Source organism: Drosophila obscura, unplaced genomic scaffold (genome assembly GCF_018151105.1).
Source record: "Drosophila obscura isolate BZ-5 IFL unplaced genomic scaffold, ASM1815110v1 contig_74, whole genome shotgun sequence".
NCBI lineage: Eukaryota > Metazoa > Arthropoda > Insecta > Diptera > Drosophilidae > Drosophila > Drosophila obscura.
In genome coordinates, this window is record NW_024542866.1 from 366,060 (window position 1) to 383,476 (window position 17,417).

The 17,417-nt window shown below is 36.7% G+C and overlaps 1 protein-coding gene across 1 annotated transcript in view; it reads right to left on the reverse strand.

The window, feature by feature from the left end:
- The window catches only part of LOC111075847, an 81,181-nt gene that overhangs the window by 54,828 nt on the left and 8,936 nt on the right, over positions 1-17,417 (reverse strand). The window contains exon 2 of the mRNA XM_041595661.1: positions 5,459-5,516. The gene's annotated coding sequence lies outside the window, so the exon portion shown is untranslated. The remainder of the gene's footprint in view (positions 1-5,458; positions 5,517-17,417) is intronic.

The following is a 17,417-nucleotide window of genomic DNA, read 5'->3' on the forward strand; positions in this document are numbered from 1 at the left end:
CAAACATTAAACTACAAATTTGAACAAAAAAATGGAATAATTTTATTGAATAACAAAGAACAGAATTTGGGGGTGTCCCCTTGGCAAAAAAAAAAAAACAATTTTTGGGTCAAATTTTGGCCCAGCCTAATGTGCATACATTCATAAATGCAAACACATAAGTATACATACATACATATGTACATACATATACATATGTATAGGGTTGGTTGGAGGGAACCACGATAAAAATGTGAAAATCGAAATTGTGAAAATAAATCATTGATCACCTCTCATAGGGTACTCCTTCTACATACATACATATGTATATACTGAAGGGAGTCTATTCCCTTCCCGATAATTGTACGAATCGCAATCGGGGAGATGAACCTTGATCTGATCACTCACGTTATCAAATATTGAGTGGAATATTTTGGGTGCGGTTTCCAGTTTCCATTGGCTTTCCATCTACATATCCATACATACATATGTATGTATGTATGTACAGTAGTAGTGGCATTAATAATAGCACCCATGACACTAACTTTTATATATTCAATGATTTTGCTTAAACAGTGGTTTTAATGAACGGTTTTAAAACTAATATATAAACTTTAGGATGTAATTGAACGTATTTGAAAGTAATGGTATATTTTGCAGCCTTCAAACGAAAATATTTTAAAAGAAAAGGAATTATTCAGGAACTTAGACGGCAACAAAAATAGCACTGATATCAAAAAAAATAAATAAATACAAATTACTAAGAAGTTTTCCAAATTTGTAATTAAAATAGGTTACTTAAGTTGTATTTAAAGGTTAATATTTGGTTGTAAAGCCATTGGCAGCAACAATAGAAGCTCAGCGTCGCTTCTGGGGACGCGACTCAACTTATACACGTACTCAGTCAATTTTAGAATAAAGCATAGTATCCAGCACCGCGGAATACCATGTACCATAATAGCACCCATGACACTATCTTTTATATATTCAATGATTTTGCTTAAACAGTGGTTTTAATGAACGGTTTTAAAACTAATATATAAACTTTAGGGTGTAATTGAACGTATTTGAAAGTAATGGTATATTTTGCAGCCTTCAAACGAGAATATTTTAAAAGAAAAGGAATTATTCAGGAACTTAGACGGCAACAAAAATAGCACTGATATCAAAAAAAAAAAAAAAAAAAAATACAAATTACGAAGTTTTCCAAATTTGTAATTAAAATAGGTTACTTAAGTTGTATTTAAAGGTTAATATTTGGTTGTAAAGCCATTGGCAGCAACAATAGAAGCTCAGCGTAGCTTCTGGGGACGCGACTCAACTTATACAAGTACTCAGTCAATTTTAGAATAAAGTATCCAGCACCGCGGAATCTAAAAATTCCTGTCAAACTTCATATAAAAAAAACTGTGCCAGAAATTTTTCCTTTACGTTTTCCTGGAGTGTGTATCCAGCAACACGAGTGGAATCCCCAGATTTATATCGATAGTTGCCTACCGGGACCGTATGTGGACTGAGAGAACAGCTGACACCCAGCTCAGGAATATATGTTCAACAATTACTCCTGAAGTGAATGGTGCAAGATGTAGGCAAAAACTGTTCGCAAAACCAAAAAGAGAGACGCAAATTATTCTTTTTTGTTTTGCAACAATATATGCCTCCACCAACACAATCACTTCATCATCAGAGTGCATTTTGTTCCTATTTTCATTTTAGCAGAACTTTACAGTTGGCACTGTTTACAAAACACAGCTGATTCATCAACCCTGTTTAAGCTATGTTCCACACCCTCACGGAATAACAAGCAAATTCATGGCAGGAATTTTCCGTGGTGCTGGAGACAGGCCTTTGAAATAAAAATATTTTACATTTTACATTTTTTTTTCTACAGCTGTTATCTACATCTACAATGTATATTATACATCTCCTCCGCTAGAAGGCACTCACGCACTGAGCGCGGCAGAGTGTGCGAGCGAGAAAGAGAATGAGTAGCGTTTCTCTTGCTGTAGGAGGTGGGGGAAGCAACTGAAAATTAATTTCTTCATTCTGGCTGTAATTATGCTCCCATCTGATTCAGATTCGGCAACCTGGTAGATATAGTCATTTTTTTACGATACTGCGTTTGTAGTTTTATCGTATCTTTAAAATTGTGCCTGCCACAGATTTTCGTCTTTTGTGGGGGCGGAAGAGGGCAAGGCGTAATTTTGAAATGCACTTGTAGCCGTGTGATATCACATGAGTCTGGAAACCAAAATGGGTTTCCCTAGCTCTTATAGTCTCTGAGATCTAGGCGCTCAACAATACGGACGGACGGACAGACAGACAGATATGGCTATATCGACTCGGCTATTGATGCTGATCAAGAATATGTATGATTAATGGGGTCGGAACCGTTACCTTCTCTGCGTTACACACATCCATTTTTACCACAAATCTAATATACCCCTTAACTCTTTTTGAATACGGGTATAAAAAACAAGTTGGCTTTCATCGGACCACTAGATGTTTATTTGGAAAACTCTAGTGCTATTTTGCAAACTGATTTAACTTTGCCCCATGGCTTTCTTTCAAAAGTGGATTTTTTCTCGGACTTTGGGCACTTACTTTGTGTTCTTATATGCAAGAACTAACTTTGCTCATCCTTTTTTTAAGATACTTTTTTAGCTCTGTAGACGATTTATAAGGGTCCTCTTGCTCTCATCAAGCAGTAGTTTGACCGGAAATGGCGATATCGCGGCGTTTATTCAATGTGTTTTTTGTTGGTTGCCTGTTTTAAAGCATTGGGAGAAGTGGCGTAGCTAGATAGAAAAGGGCCCGGTGCAAAAAAAAACGAGAAGGAATGTGTGAGTCACTTCTAAAGACGCGACTCTACTTATAACCGTACTCAGTCAGTATTTACATTTTTAAGCTTATAATTTTTTAGAATTTTAGAATTAAAAAAAAAAATAAACATTTTACATTTTTTTTGCTACATCTGCTATCTACATCAACATATATTATGTATATTCTACATCTAACATGTAGATTATACATGTACCATTTAGATTCTACATCTCCTTCGCCAGGGGTTGCTCGCGCACTGAACGCGGCAGAGTGTGCGAGCGAGAAGGAAAATGAGTTGCGTTATCGTTGGCAGGAGGGGGCAGGGGAAGCAACTGAAAATTAATTTCTTCATTCTGGCTATAATTATGATCCGATCTGATTCAGATTCACTCGGCAGTCTGGTCGATATGGTCATTCTCTACGATAATGCGTTTTTAGTTTTATCGTATCTTTAAAAATGTGCCTGCCACGAAATTTTGAAATACAACTTGTAGCAGTGCATTAGTCTGGAAACAAAATTTGGTTGCTCTAGCTCTTATAGTCTCTGAGATCTAGGCATTCATCAAGACAGACAGACAGACATAGAATCGGCTATTAATGCTGATCAAGAATATACATATATACTTAATGGGTCGGGAACGTTTCCTTCTTTGCGTGACACACATCCACTTTTACCACATCCACTTTTACCCCTTAACTCTTTTTCACTTCCGCCACCATAAAGGACGATAACACTACTCGACAAAATCCAACTTTCTTTTGTCCTCAAGGATCCAAACCAATTTTTTCTGATAGATATGGGACTTTAAATTTTTTTTAAAGAATTATGGTTTGTTTTTCTATGGCAGAACTTTTTTTCAGAATTTTTGAATTCTAGTATTTTTTGGTATAGCTTTTTTAAGAGGTAGCGCTTCTTTTTCCCCATAACTCTTGTATAATACGTCTGGTTGTAAAGAACTTTGCTATTTTGAAAAGATAATTAAAACAGATACAAGGTTAGCCCAAACACTTTGTGATTTTAGCTTACCGTCTGGGAAATACAAAGCATTGAATTGCAAAAATCATGATTTTTGTGTGGTATTTTTTACGAAATTTTGACATTAAAAACTCAGGAAAAGTCGAAAAAAAATTATATTCTGTGACCTTTATTTTTTATGTATAGGTGCATGAATTAGACGTCGTTTAAGGTATTGTTCATTAAAATCTATGGAGAAACTTTGGAGCTAAAATCCGTTAACCAAACCAAAAATTTCCAGCTACGTCAGCTCCAACGATAAAAAGTTAAGAACTTCACACGAGTCGATGGTCCGGTCCTCCGAGTGTCTGCCGAAAGGGGCAGAATCTGCTTTCCTGCGGATTTCCCAACGCCGGAAAAATTATGGAGCTGAAGGCGGAAGCTGTTGATGCCTTTCCCGGCATCACTCTTTAAAAGGTAAAACACACCAGAATACATATGTACATATGTACATACATATGTATTCATGGCTAATTTCCTGATGATACTGGTTGAGTGCCAAAGTAGGTTTGAAACGGTAATGAATCGGTTGTGAAGTGGGTAATCAGTATCCGAATTATGGGCCGAATTCTTTCACACATTTTTACTCTGTCATGCACTCACAAAGTGGAGGCCATAGCCGAAACATTTCACTCGTTTAATGTTGTTGTTGCCACTCAACTTTTATTTATTTGTCTCTTTCTTTGCTCTCTATTCGCTCTTCCTCTCTCGCATTTATTTTCATAGCCTTTCATCATACGAGTCTTACTCTGAGTTTAAGGGACTTCCACACTCTTTGAGTATGGCTGAGTCGAGAAAGGGTAATCTAGGTTTCGACTTGTCGAAGGAAGCCTTTATTTGTCTTCGACTGATTTTGCTGTGCTTAAAACTGCCTAATTTGAATGCTCCAACGAATTCGCTTGCTTTGAGGCGGGTCTGTCACCGTCTCCCTCACTCTAATTTGGCTTTCATTGCATCTGACCCAATTTAAGAATCCGACAACAAATTGCCGAGAGATTTTCCTCTGTTTGGAGCCTTCAATTGCCATTTTCCCGCGACAATTACGTACACACACATATGTACATAAGTTCTTTTTATTTACGCTCAAGTTAACCTCTTGCTCTCAGTAATATTAATTATAGTTTTTGCTGTTGCAGCGACGCCAATGAATGGGGCCTTTCAATTAAATATGGACTGGCAGTTAATTAAGTAGATGTACATATATGTGCATACAAACACAAATATATATGTACATATGTATCCCTAATTCCCACCCCCCACTGTCTTCTCTACTTACGGTGTTTATTATGTTACGGTGGATACAACGGAAAAGACTTTTCCAAGCATAGTTTTTGATTTCTTTTTCAACTCTCATTAAAACCGAATAGCAAAATCAAATGAACACATTTTTATATTTAATTGGATTTGAAGATAATTTTAACTTCAGATTGATTTGGTCGTCACATTTAAGGAATATTTAATAAATGCATCTGAACACCATTAAGAACAAAATAGAGAGAATATATACTGAATATATATTCCATATTCTATGAATGTACGCTTCTATTATACGCTTTTGATAAGCGCAGGTCAAGTTTACTGATATCAATCAATGTAAAGCATTCCCAAATTATTATCAAGGAAGTCCGCTTCTTAACTTACCCGATTTCAAGATTTGTAAGAGACGAATTTTGCGTTCCCCTGCTCAATGTTTCATTATCTGCAAAGAGAATACAGTATAGGCCATTAGTATAAATGTAGGTAGATAATATTTAGAAGCGACAGAGGATCGCCCCACAAAACCCTCAAATCCAAGTCGATTCTGAACAACTTTTTATTTCAAAATCTGGCATCGTGGATGTGTGACAAAAAATTAACAAACTAACTAACGAACATAAAACTTAAAAACCTACGAAAAAAAGAGAGGAAAACAACAAACGTGTACATACATATGTACATACATATATACATACATACATATGTATGTACATACATACCCTGCAGTACCAGAAGTGAGCGATGACAAATGTCAACTACGCGTCATTCAGGATTATTTCTCTGCCGCTGCTACAGACGAGTAGAATATGACGTCGACGTCGCGATCGACGCGTCGGTCAGACCAAACTCTTTTTTTCTTTGTTTCTTTCTGTTACGACTCGTGCCGTAACAGAATTCGGTTTTGCCGTCGGCGTCGACAACGTTGTTAGAATTGTGCGGTGAAAAGTGAGACGCAGGTTTTGTTTATTTTGGGCAAAATTATTATCAGGTAAGTGCAGTGTTTCATTTAATTAAAAATAGTCTATTGTGCGTTGTAAAAAATGAAGAAAATGTGCGAAATTATATGCGTTTTGGACGAAATTTTTCATATTCATCAACGAAAACAAAAAAAAAAACAGCCCGAGTGGTTCTTGCGAGTCTTGAGTGGAACAGGTACATATGTATCTTGGCGAGTGTTTTGTTTTTGGCGCAAATGCACTGCTGATCTACTGAGAGCATTGTTAACAAATTGAAAAATATTTTAATTAACCCATCTTTTTTTAAAGGCGATTCAGTTGAACATGAGAAAATCAAAAAAACTAAAAAGGTTCTGTGGAAAAAAGAACACACAGCACACAAATGTGAATATGTATACATTTTTATAAGAAAACAATAAATAAAAGAAATTTAATATTTTAAAACAGAATTTACTCATGCCTTTTTCATAAAAAAATCAAAATTTTTTACTTAAATACATCACTTATTAGGGCCTTACTTTTTAAGGGAAATTCATCGCTTATTAAGGCCTTACTTTTCAAGGGAAATTCATCGCTTATTAAGGCCTTACTTTTCAAGGGAAATTCATCGCTTATTAAGGCCTTACTTTTCAAGGGAAATTCATCGCTTATTAAGGCCTTACTTTTCAAGGGAAATTCATCGCTTATTAAGGCCTTACTTTTCAAGGGAAATTCATCGCTAATTGAGGCCTTACTTTCGGCTAATTCTCGCTTACTATGTCATCGATTATGCTCCTAGGACATCCCCGTGTTAAAGTAAACAGCCCATCGTATGGCAGGTCATCGCTTATGTCATCGAGCTGCATGACGTTGCCATCGATGTGTGGTTGCTTACACATCGCTTACCCGTACTGCAGGGTAGTTACGTGTAGATCCAAGTGCAGCCGAGTGCATGTATGAATGTGGGACCCTAGTGAGGTGACCCTGTGGGACCTTGTGGCCGCGGGCCGAAGGGCAGGCCAAAGGCAGACCAAATTAGACCAGAAGCTAAACGGCCAAATATATAGAGAGAGAGAGACTAGCAGTAGGTAGCATCAGCAGCAAGGGCTGAGGGATACAAGCGACTCCGGAGTCCGGACCAGTGCACATTGGGGTCAGACATTGGCATAATGGCGAAAATTGCATAGAAACAAATGTTCAAATGATAAATTTTGATTAATGCAATTGCACTGATTTTATTTGCACTCAAATTTACGTGCAGAAACTATTCTGACTCAAATTTTAATGATTAAGCAACAACAACAAAATACCCCTGATGGACGGCGATTAATCCAAAGTGTATGAGCAGAAAATAAAATATCGGGCGATGATATATGATATAAATATCTACTCATCAAATAATCACGTCAATAATAATGCAGTAATCAGCAAAAATAACTACAAAATGTGCAACTCGGTTTTTTTTAAGTTCTAAAATGTACATATTTACATACTACGAGTATATACAAATGTCATGAGAATAAACACCAAGTCTCTAATTTATTTTTCGAATTTATGCCAAAATATCGGTTGGCCCAATGTGCAGTGCAACAATGATCAACGGCAAACAAAATCACATCATTGGCAGGAAAAAAGGAGAGAAAGATAAGAAAGCAAGTAAGGGCAGGGGCAGGAGAAGAAGGAAAAAAAAAAAACAAGGGGGAGAGAAAGAAAGAGCAACAACTGAGACCAGACCCCAATCAATGGATCAATAATTACAAGCGCTACTTTCATTAGCTGCTGCATTCCGTTCCCCTTGCACTCTCTCCTTCATTCTTTCTGAGTTTCCATTTTCGGCTGTGCTTTTGGCAATTAATAAACGGTAATTGCACATGATCCAAGGATACTCTTTCTTAACACAGTAATATATACATAAGTACATATGTATGCATGCATGTTGATTATCGCTATATACTTATTATAATATCAAACAGATTGACCCCATCGATATTCCCGACTAAACCATACGTTATAATATTCCCGAAGTTACATATGCCAACAGCACTTTCACAATGATACTCGCGTCAAAAGCGTTTACAATAATAAGTCGAGAGAATATTTTTTTCGCTGATTGCAAACGAGAAGGAACGAGTGAGTCGCTTCTTTGGACGCGACTATACTTTTATACCCGTACTTAGTCAGTAATGTATATATATATACATTTATATAATATATATATATAAATTTTTTTTTCTGTTTTTCAAGTGGTCACCCCCAAATTCTGTTCTTTGTTATTCAATAAAATTATACAATTTTTTCAAATTTTTAGTTTAATATTTTGGGGTTGCTACCACGAAAAGAAAATACAAATTTATATATATATACATATACATTAAAAATAAATTTAATTCGTCGCTTTTTCAAATAACATTGAAACTTAGAAACTAGTTCATATTGATAATAAGGTATTTTTATTTTTTTTTTAGTTACTGTTAAAAAATTAACGATTGGTGAAAAGTAAGAAGTTCAGCTGAGGTTGACATATTTAACATTAACTAGTTCGCAAAAACTTGTGCAGGTTTTTTACTGCCAATGACTGATTAATGAAGATATTAATGGTATCAATATATATGCAATAGATTTCAACAATTATCCAACTCATTCAGCAAAAATTTTTTTTTTAATTTTCTTGATTACAATTTTTTGTAAAATTCAATAGCAACCTAAAAAAAATGTAAACAAAAATAAAATAAAATCATATTATAAAATTCAAGGTAACAAAACTATTGGGTGTCCCGTTTGAATTTCGAAAAAAAAGTTTTCTGGCCCAGCCAAATATATATACATATATACATATATGTGCAGTTCCTATCTGGCGTTACGTTACATTCGTACGACAAAATGTTGAAAAAAATAGTCAAAAAACTGAAATTTGGAAAAAAGATTGTCCTCGTTGAATATAATTTGGTTAGACCTATATTCTCCAAAAAAATGGAAATAGTCGAGCGTACGGTTTTCAAGATATAAGCCAAAGTATGACCTAAAAGTGCGTTACATAAAACAGAAGTGGTTTTCGAGGTTGGGGTACAAAATGGCAAAACTCTGCGAATTGGATAGGGCTATCTGTATAAAATTGTTTGTGCTAATAAATGAAGTACTGAGAGTTAATTTTCAAACTTATTAAATGTTAAAACTTTTCGTGTTTTTTTGTGAAAAATCCGCGGAGGCATCTGGCGAACGTTACTGGCGTTACGTTACCAAATTCCGCGATTATAAAAGCCTAAAAATATACTGTTAGCCAAGGTTCGACCAACGTTCTGATAATGGTTTTAGGTAGTTTAATATATTAGAAAGACTTTAAGGAGAAACTTTTATCAAGAATCATCTTCTTCCTAGGAGATAATAGTAAAAGAAAACATGTCTATAAAAATACCAGAAAATACCAAAATCGTGAACTTTTGCTTATTTTCATTGGTTTTAGGATGAAAGTTAATGAAATTATATGTGAATAAAGTAAATTAGTTACCTTTCAATAAATTTAGAAAAAAATATCCGGAAAAAATTATATAGAAATCGGTTTTTATTGACTTTTTATGATTTTTGGCCTGGTGGACCTTTTGGCGGAACTGCCCATATTCTACATCTAACATGTAGATTATACATGTACCATTTAGATTCTACATCTCCTCCGCTAGGGGTTGTTCGCGCACTGAACGCGGCAGAGTGTGCGAGCAAGAAGGAAAATGAGTTGCGTTGTCGTTGTCAGGAGGGGGCAGGGGAAGCGACTGAAAATTAATTTCTTCATTCTGGCTAATTATGTGTAACGTAGAGAAGGAAACGTTTCCGACCCCATAAAGTATATATATTCTTGATCAGCATCAATAGCCGAGTCGATATAGCCATGTCTGTCTGTCCGTCTGTCTGTCCGTCTTGTTGAGCGCCTAGATCTCAGAGACTATAAGAGCTAGGGCAACCAAATTTGCTTTCCAGACTCATGTTATATCACACTGCTACAAGTGTATTTCAAAATTTCGCCCCACCCCCTTCCGCCCCCACAAAGGACGAAAATCTGTGGCAGGCACATTTTTAAAGATACGATAAAACTAAGAACGCATTATCGTAGAGAATGCCCATATCTACCAGACTGCCGAATCAGAATCAGATCGGATCATAATTATAGCCAGAATGAAGAAATTAATTTTCAGTCGCTTCCCCTGCCCCCTCCTGACAACGACAACGCAACTCATTTTCCTTCTTGCTCGCACACTCTGCCGCGTTCAGTGCGCGAGCAACCCCTAGCGGAGGAGATGTAGAATCTAAATGGTACATGTATAATCTACATGTTAGATGTAGAATATGGGCAGTTCCGCCAAAAGGTCCACCAGGCCAAAAATCATAAAAAGTCAATAAAAACCGATTTCTATATAATTTTTTCCGGATATTTTTTTCTAAATTTATTGAAAGGTAACTAATTTACTTTATTCACATATAATTTCATTAACTTTCATCCTAAAACCTATGAAAATAAGCAAAAGTTCACGATTTTGGTATTTTCTGGTATTTTTATAGACATGTTTTCTTTTACTATTACTCCTAGGAAGAAGATGATTCTTGATAAAAGTTTCCCTTAAAGTCTTTCTAATATATTAAACTACCTAAAACCATTATCAGAACGTTGGTCGAACCTTGGCTAGGTTTTAGGCTTTTAAATCGCGGAATTTGGTAACAACGCCAGTAACGTTCGCAGATGCTCCGCGGATTTTTGCAAAAAAACAGGAAAAGTTTTAACATAATAAGTTTGAAAATTAATTCAGTACTTCATTTATTAGCACAAAAAATTTTATACAGATAGCCCTATCCAATTCGCAGAGTTTTGCCATTTTGCAACCTCGAAAACCACTTCTGTTATGTAACGCACTTTTAGGTAATACTTTGGCTTATATCTTGAAACGTTTCCTTTTTTCTGGAGAAATAAAGTCTAACCAAATTATATTCAACAGGAGAAATCTTTTTTCCAAATTTCAGTTTTTTGACTATTTTTTTCAATTTTTTCGAATGTAACGTAACACCGATAGGTAACTGACATAATATATGGGCAGTCCGGCACGTACTCGTACAAAATGTTGAAAAAATAGCAAAAGCTGAAGAAAATACGAAATGGACCCGAAAAATATAATCACACGGTAAAGTACCAAAGGCCAAAATCGACAACGAAGGGTGGGCAATGGCAAAACCTGCATGGATAGGCTATTGTATAACATTTTTGTGGTAATAAGAAGCTGAGATAACAAACTATTAAATGTAAAAACTTTCCTGTTTTGTAAAATCAGGTGCGAACGACTGCTACGTACCAAATTCCCGAATAAAACCTAAAATATACTGTAGCCGGGTGGACAAAACTGATAATGTTTTAGGTAGAATATGTTAGAAAGAATAAAGAAACTATAAGAATCACCTCTAGGAGATAATAGTAAAAGAAACTGTATAAAAATACCAGAAAATACCAAAACTGAACGTAGTTAGTGAAAGTTAATGAAATTATATGCAATTAAGTAAGTTACCTCAATAAATTAGAAAAAATATCCGGAAAAAATATGGAAATGGTTTTATTGACTTTTATGATTTTTGGCCTGGTGGATGGCGGAACGCCCATATGTAGATGTAGATACCAGATGTAGCAAAAAAATTTAAAATGTAAATTTTTTTTTTTAATTCTAAAATTCCAAAAAATCATAATCTCAAAAATGTATATACTGACTGAGTACGGGTATAAGTAGAGTCGCGTCCCCAGAAGCGACTCGCACGTTCCTTCTCGTTTTTAAATATAAAATTTTATAAATTCTATTTCGACACTTGGCACCCTCTTCTGCAAAATATCCCACAGGAAGAATCTTGTTTTCTTTTATATCGCTTGAATGCACTAGGATTTTGACAACCAACGATATCGGTCAATATCACTTCTCGACAAAATCAAACTTTTTTGGTATTTTTTGTAATGCTTTTTTCAGAGGTAGCTCTTTTATTTTGCACATTACTTAAGTATCTTACATTTGGTTGCAATGACGTTTGACATTCTGAAAAGCTGATAAATGCATCTATAAAGCAGACCTGAGCACTTTGTAGCTTCAGCTTGCCGTCTGGGAAATATTAATTATATATATATATATATATATATATATATAATCAAATGCTAAATTTATTGGTTTTGCTCAGTACTTTTTTCAAAATTTTCACTTTGAAATTTCAAGAAAAGTCGAAAACAAATCGTACCCTTTTTTTTTATATTTTTTGTGTGTAGATGCATCAATTAGGCGTCGATCAAAGTATTGTTCATAAAAATCGATGGAGAAATGACTCAGCCAAAAGTGGATGACCATACCTCCAAAAATCACATTTTACCGTTTTAAACGTTGCTGCAGTCCTAATGTTTTTGTTTAAGAATCAAGATTGCGCTTCTATGCGCAAACACGCGCAGATAACCATGATATACATTTGAACAAGAATTGAATTTTCTACAAGATGATTTACGTCATAATTATAATTACGCCACGAGTGGTCACTTTTTTTATACGCCTCCTCAAAGACACATTTTTGTCACAAATGTATACTTGTTAAAAAATGAGTCATTAAACATAATTATGAAATTTATACCTGTCTGAATCGAACCCATTTTAAAGAAAACACTTAAATTGATGAATTTATAACTTTTTAGCCCTTTTAACAAGATGAAAAAGTAACAGCTAACGATAGCAAACAGCTGACTTTACCAGCTGTTAATTTAACAGTGGCGCGCACTGTTAACTCTTTTTTTTCGTAACATTAAAGATCAATGTTATTCGGATATATGAGGTCTACAAATATATTATTTTAACTAGTTTTGAAAAATGGGTTTTGGCCAGAAAAAGTGGTAAAATTTCCCATAGTGCAATGGCTGTAAACCACAAACAAACTGGCGCAGCTTCTTCAAATTTTAACAGGAATCAGCTAATGACGCCTTTGATAGAAAAAGTAATGCCATATCAATTAAAAGGCGGTAAATTGAAAAGTTCACGGACTTATTAAACAGCCCTCGTACGTACATATGTAAATGTATATTTGTATATATGTAGATGAAGAGGGAGAACTTCATCGTTATTTAGCTGCAGTCAATAAAACACGACACCCCCCCCCCCCCCACCACCCAAACACTGGCAAATGAATTTTTAATATTTTAAGCAGAGGGGAGAGCAGGGCGAAAACTCCGACTACTAACGTGATTATGGAAAGTTGATTATTTTTACTCATTTCATTTTGAGAGTGAATTGCTTTTTTACTACTTTTCGTTCGACTCAGTGCCGGTTTCGGTGTCGATGTCGGCAGATTGAGGTACGGTACGGTGTGCACATGCTTGGAAAGCGGTGGGCCAGCGACCGCAGAGCAGATGAAAAGAAATGGGTCTACTGCCATACGATACCGAAGTACCAGTATACCGGTCCGAAACCGGTCCATGTCCCATAGAAAATCAGTTTTGAAATGCAATAAAGCGTGATTTGTAAAACTGAAGCGTAACGAGCTACGAACGAGCGAGCAGCAACAAAAAGATATGTATTCGTGTATTCATGTACATGTGTATATAGGTATATGTATTTATTTAAGTACATACACATCCAAAATCCAATTCATCCATTGCGAAATAAACACCTGAAGCGAGACAAACAGACAGAGCGATAGCAGCCGAATTTTTAGCCTGGTGGCGAGCGAGGGTAACGATGTTCTAGAACGCGAAGCCGAAAGTAAAATATTCGTAAGAAAGATTGGAAGGCTCTTGGGCTGCAGAGACCTTTGCACATCAAGTTTACATACGATTGTATGTACGATAAGACGATTCGATGGGTTAGCAATTCGCTAATACGCATGCTGTAAATCAGTGATGGACACGAAAACTAAAGAGCCAGGAAGAAAAAACAAAAAAAACAACCCCCGTCGCGACGCGTCGCAGCCATGAGCCAGACAGAATGGGCGAGAAAAGTGAATACACTTTGTTGTTGCTCTGATTTTCATGTGCGTAGCCCAAGACTCATGATGTGTTGTTGCAATCTCGAGATCGCGCCTTCGAAGGATTTTTGCCGTCTCTTTGACGCCAAATTTCTGTGGCATTGTTTTTGTAAAAATTCATGGATCGCTGAACGCGAGCGACGACCGTCTGAGCCGACTTGCTGGCCCCTCCCGAAAAACATTTTGGAAAGATCCGCGGGAGCTGAAAGAGCCACGGCGTGCCCATCTCTGCTGTAAATAGAAGTTTGAAGAATTCCATAAAGAAGATAAAGAAGATTTCACAATTACATTACATGTTTGTGCAGAAATCACGAAAATTCGGTAAAAGGCGGAACACTAAATCACATATGTATGTATGTATGTAGCTGCCATAGTAACGAAATATTGATGGTAGATATCAGCACACTTTCAGCTGATAAAATCAAACATGCTTGATCGATCAAACAAAACTGAACTGAACTGCTCAGCTTAGCTAGCAGTGGGGCGCACTTGCACATTATTTAATCATGCACTAAACATCTTACTCACATGCCATCACTCAAAAAAACTCTACGCTAAACGAAATTATTTGAGATTTGAGCCCCTTGAGCCCCTCATGATCGGGCCCTATCGAATTTCTTATGGTAAAGCTTACATTGTTTCTTTAATTTGGGATTTAGTCATTTCTCATTCGAAAATTTATACTTTCCACGTGGAGTTTTCTTCTTGGCTCAGGACTTGCAAATTCTTAAATTAATACACAGGCTCTCCTCTCTGCCCACCATCCTCGAACACTGTCTCTTGACTGTCTGCCTGCCAGCTGTATGTAAAAATGACTGCTTTTTCGTGCCCTAGACTCTCATAATTTGCAATAACCTGAGTTTTTCTCCTAATTGGCATTTGCCCATCAGCTTCTGGCGGACTCTCCCTGCACGAGTAAAAAACAATGCACATGTCACATTTTCAGTGGCCGCATTCAGTACCCCTTCACATTGCAACAACATGGCGTCCCGTCCGTCATTTCCCTGCAGAGTTTGCACATTTTTCCGTTGTGGCACACAATTTACTGGCTCAGCTACATAGTTGTTCAGCTTTAATTACAGAGGAGGGTGGAGGTGGAGAGTGAGTGGCCTGGTTTGCCGTGATCATCGTGCAGTTGCCATGTTACCTAGGCCACAGCCGTAGCTGCCACCGCTCTGCTATGCTACCTTTTCCTTGTACTGGTTCTGGCTCTGACACTGGTGGGTGCTCCTCCTTATGCGGGGATAGGGCTAATGTCTCGCTTCATTTTTACAAAGATTTAGTTGGTTTGTTGCAAGAATAGACACATATTCACACGCCAACCGTATATATTTACATATGTATGTACATTTTTTACAAAGATACGAGGGCTGCCTCTTATTCCGATTCGCTCCTTTACTTTTGAGTAAATTAATTATTTAATTATTATTAATTTATTAATTATTTGAAGATATAAGCGAAAATATGTCCAGACGTGACGTTACCTCGCTAAAAATTAAATCAAAAATTTGATTTTAGAATTTGAATTTGAATTAGAATCATACTTGTTTGCTATCTTTAATTTTTATTGTAGATATTTAAGAAAGCTTTGAATAAAAATAATAATAATAATAATATAATATACAAGTAAAAATAAACAAGAACTATTGGCTCTTTTAATTTTCCATCATGGTCATGGTGAACTTTTCTACTGATTGCCCATACAGTAGCTTATCTCTATCGATTGTAAACTTGTTGACGTCGGTTTCCCATTTCATTTGAGTTTTGTCGGACTGAGTCGGGATTTAGTGGAATGCTGTACCAATATTTAATTGCAATGCTCTTGTTTGGTTACGCATCCAAATAGTGGACAAATGCATAGATTATAACCAGTGGTGCGGCAGTAGAGTAAATCCTTATTATTGTTCGTTGTTTGCACTGCCCACTGTACTAAATTGTCATCTACCTACAAACTTATGCACGCATTCATGCTCCCGCACGGCAGCAGCCTATGCAGCCGTTCTCTTTCGCCTCTTCATCTCGCGCCTTTCTTTCTTTCCTTTGCTTTGCTATCACTCTCTCGATCTGTCGCTCTCTCGCTCGCATTAGGGCACGGGCAATTCGGCCCGCCTGCCCTTGATTCAGTCTGGATCTAGCAACCACTGCACATCGTCTGCGAATCGAGCTATTCAATCCGACACCGTATTGTACCGACCCCCGTCATCAACCTAACTCGAACCTTTCGCTATCCCTTTGACTCTCTATCGCCTTCTATACTGTTTAAAACAATAAACCATATTTAATCTGAACAACCATCGTCTCTTAAATAAACATATCGCAAACCTATTGAAAAAACTCAGTAGCTCAACAGCTCTTTCTGGCCGAAAACCATTCCATTCTGCCAACGAGCTATGTACGATGAATGTATTTTGAAATTTATAAAGAGCGTAGAATTATTTTACTACATATACTCCTATCAAACATTTATAAAGTTGACGTGAGTCTAGTAAGAGTCATCCAAATTAAATATATCTCCTACATAAAACTAAATGACCCCATAATAAGTTCCCAAATGAATCCCCACGTCGACAAAGGCAGCGAGGTCGACGTCAGCACGAAACTCTGTCCAGCTTCAACTGCTGCGGACCGAAACGGGCGCGTACGAAATAGAAGCAGATATCCATAGATTTTCCTCTGTACCTGCATTCGACCCTAAATTCTACTCTCGCTCAATTCGTCTCCTTCTCACCATTCTGTTCTGCCAGAGTCAAATGCGGCAAAGGGGTGAGAAAACCGATTAATTGATCCACTCTTTTGTTTCGAGCGTCTATTTAGATTTTTATTCCTTTTAAAAGTATTTTTACATCCGTACTCAAAAAGAGTTAAGGGGTATATTGTATTTGTGGTAAAAGTGGATGTGTGTAACGCAGAGAGGGAATCGTTTCCTTTATCTATATATATAAAATTGAATCCCTATTTCCCTTGGTCCCGGCATCACGCGTGAACGGCTGGACCGATTTCGCTAATTCTTTTTGTTGTTGTGTTGGTTATTGTCAGGACAAGGTTTTAGGGTCTAGAATCCCCGAGATATTGGGTACAGGCTTAAGTCGCATAACTCACAATGCTGCAAGTCACAGATATAGAAGAGCACGTCAAGCCGACGAGCAACGCGAAGCGACGGATGAAGTTGAACGGAATCGATGGAATCGAAATCAACAACATAGAAATTTTGCTTTAGACCCCTATCGTGGTAATAGATTACAGTTCACAGCAAATCGTTGTGCTATTGGACAAATGAACGTTGTGTGCAAATACTGCAAGGCATTTAAGTTTAAAAATGAAGCTACTGGATTGTGCTGCGCGAGCGGTCAAGTCAAATTGATACCATTGGTACCGACATCGGAAGTCCGCGACAT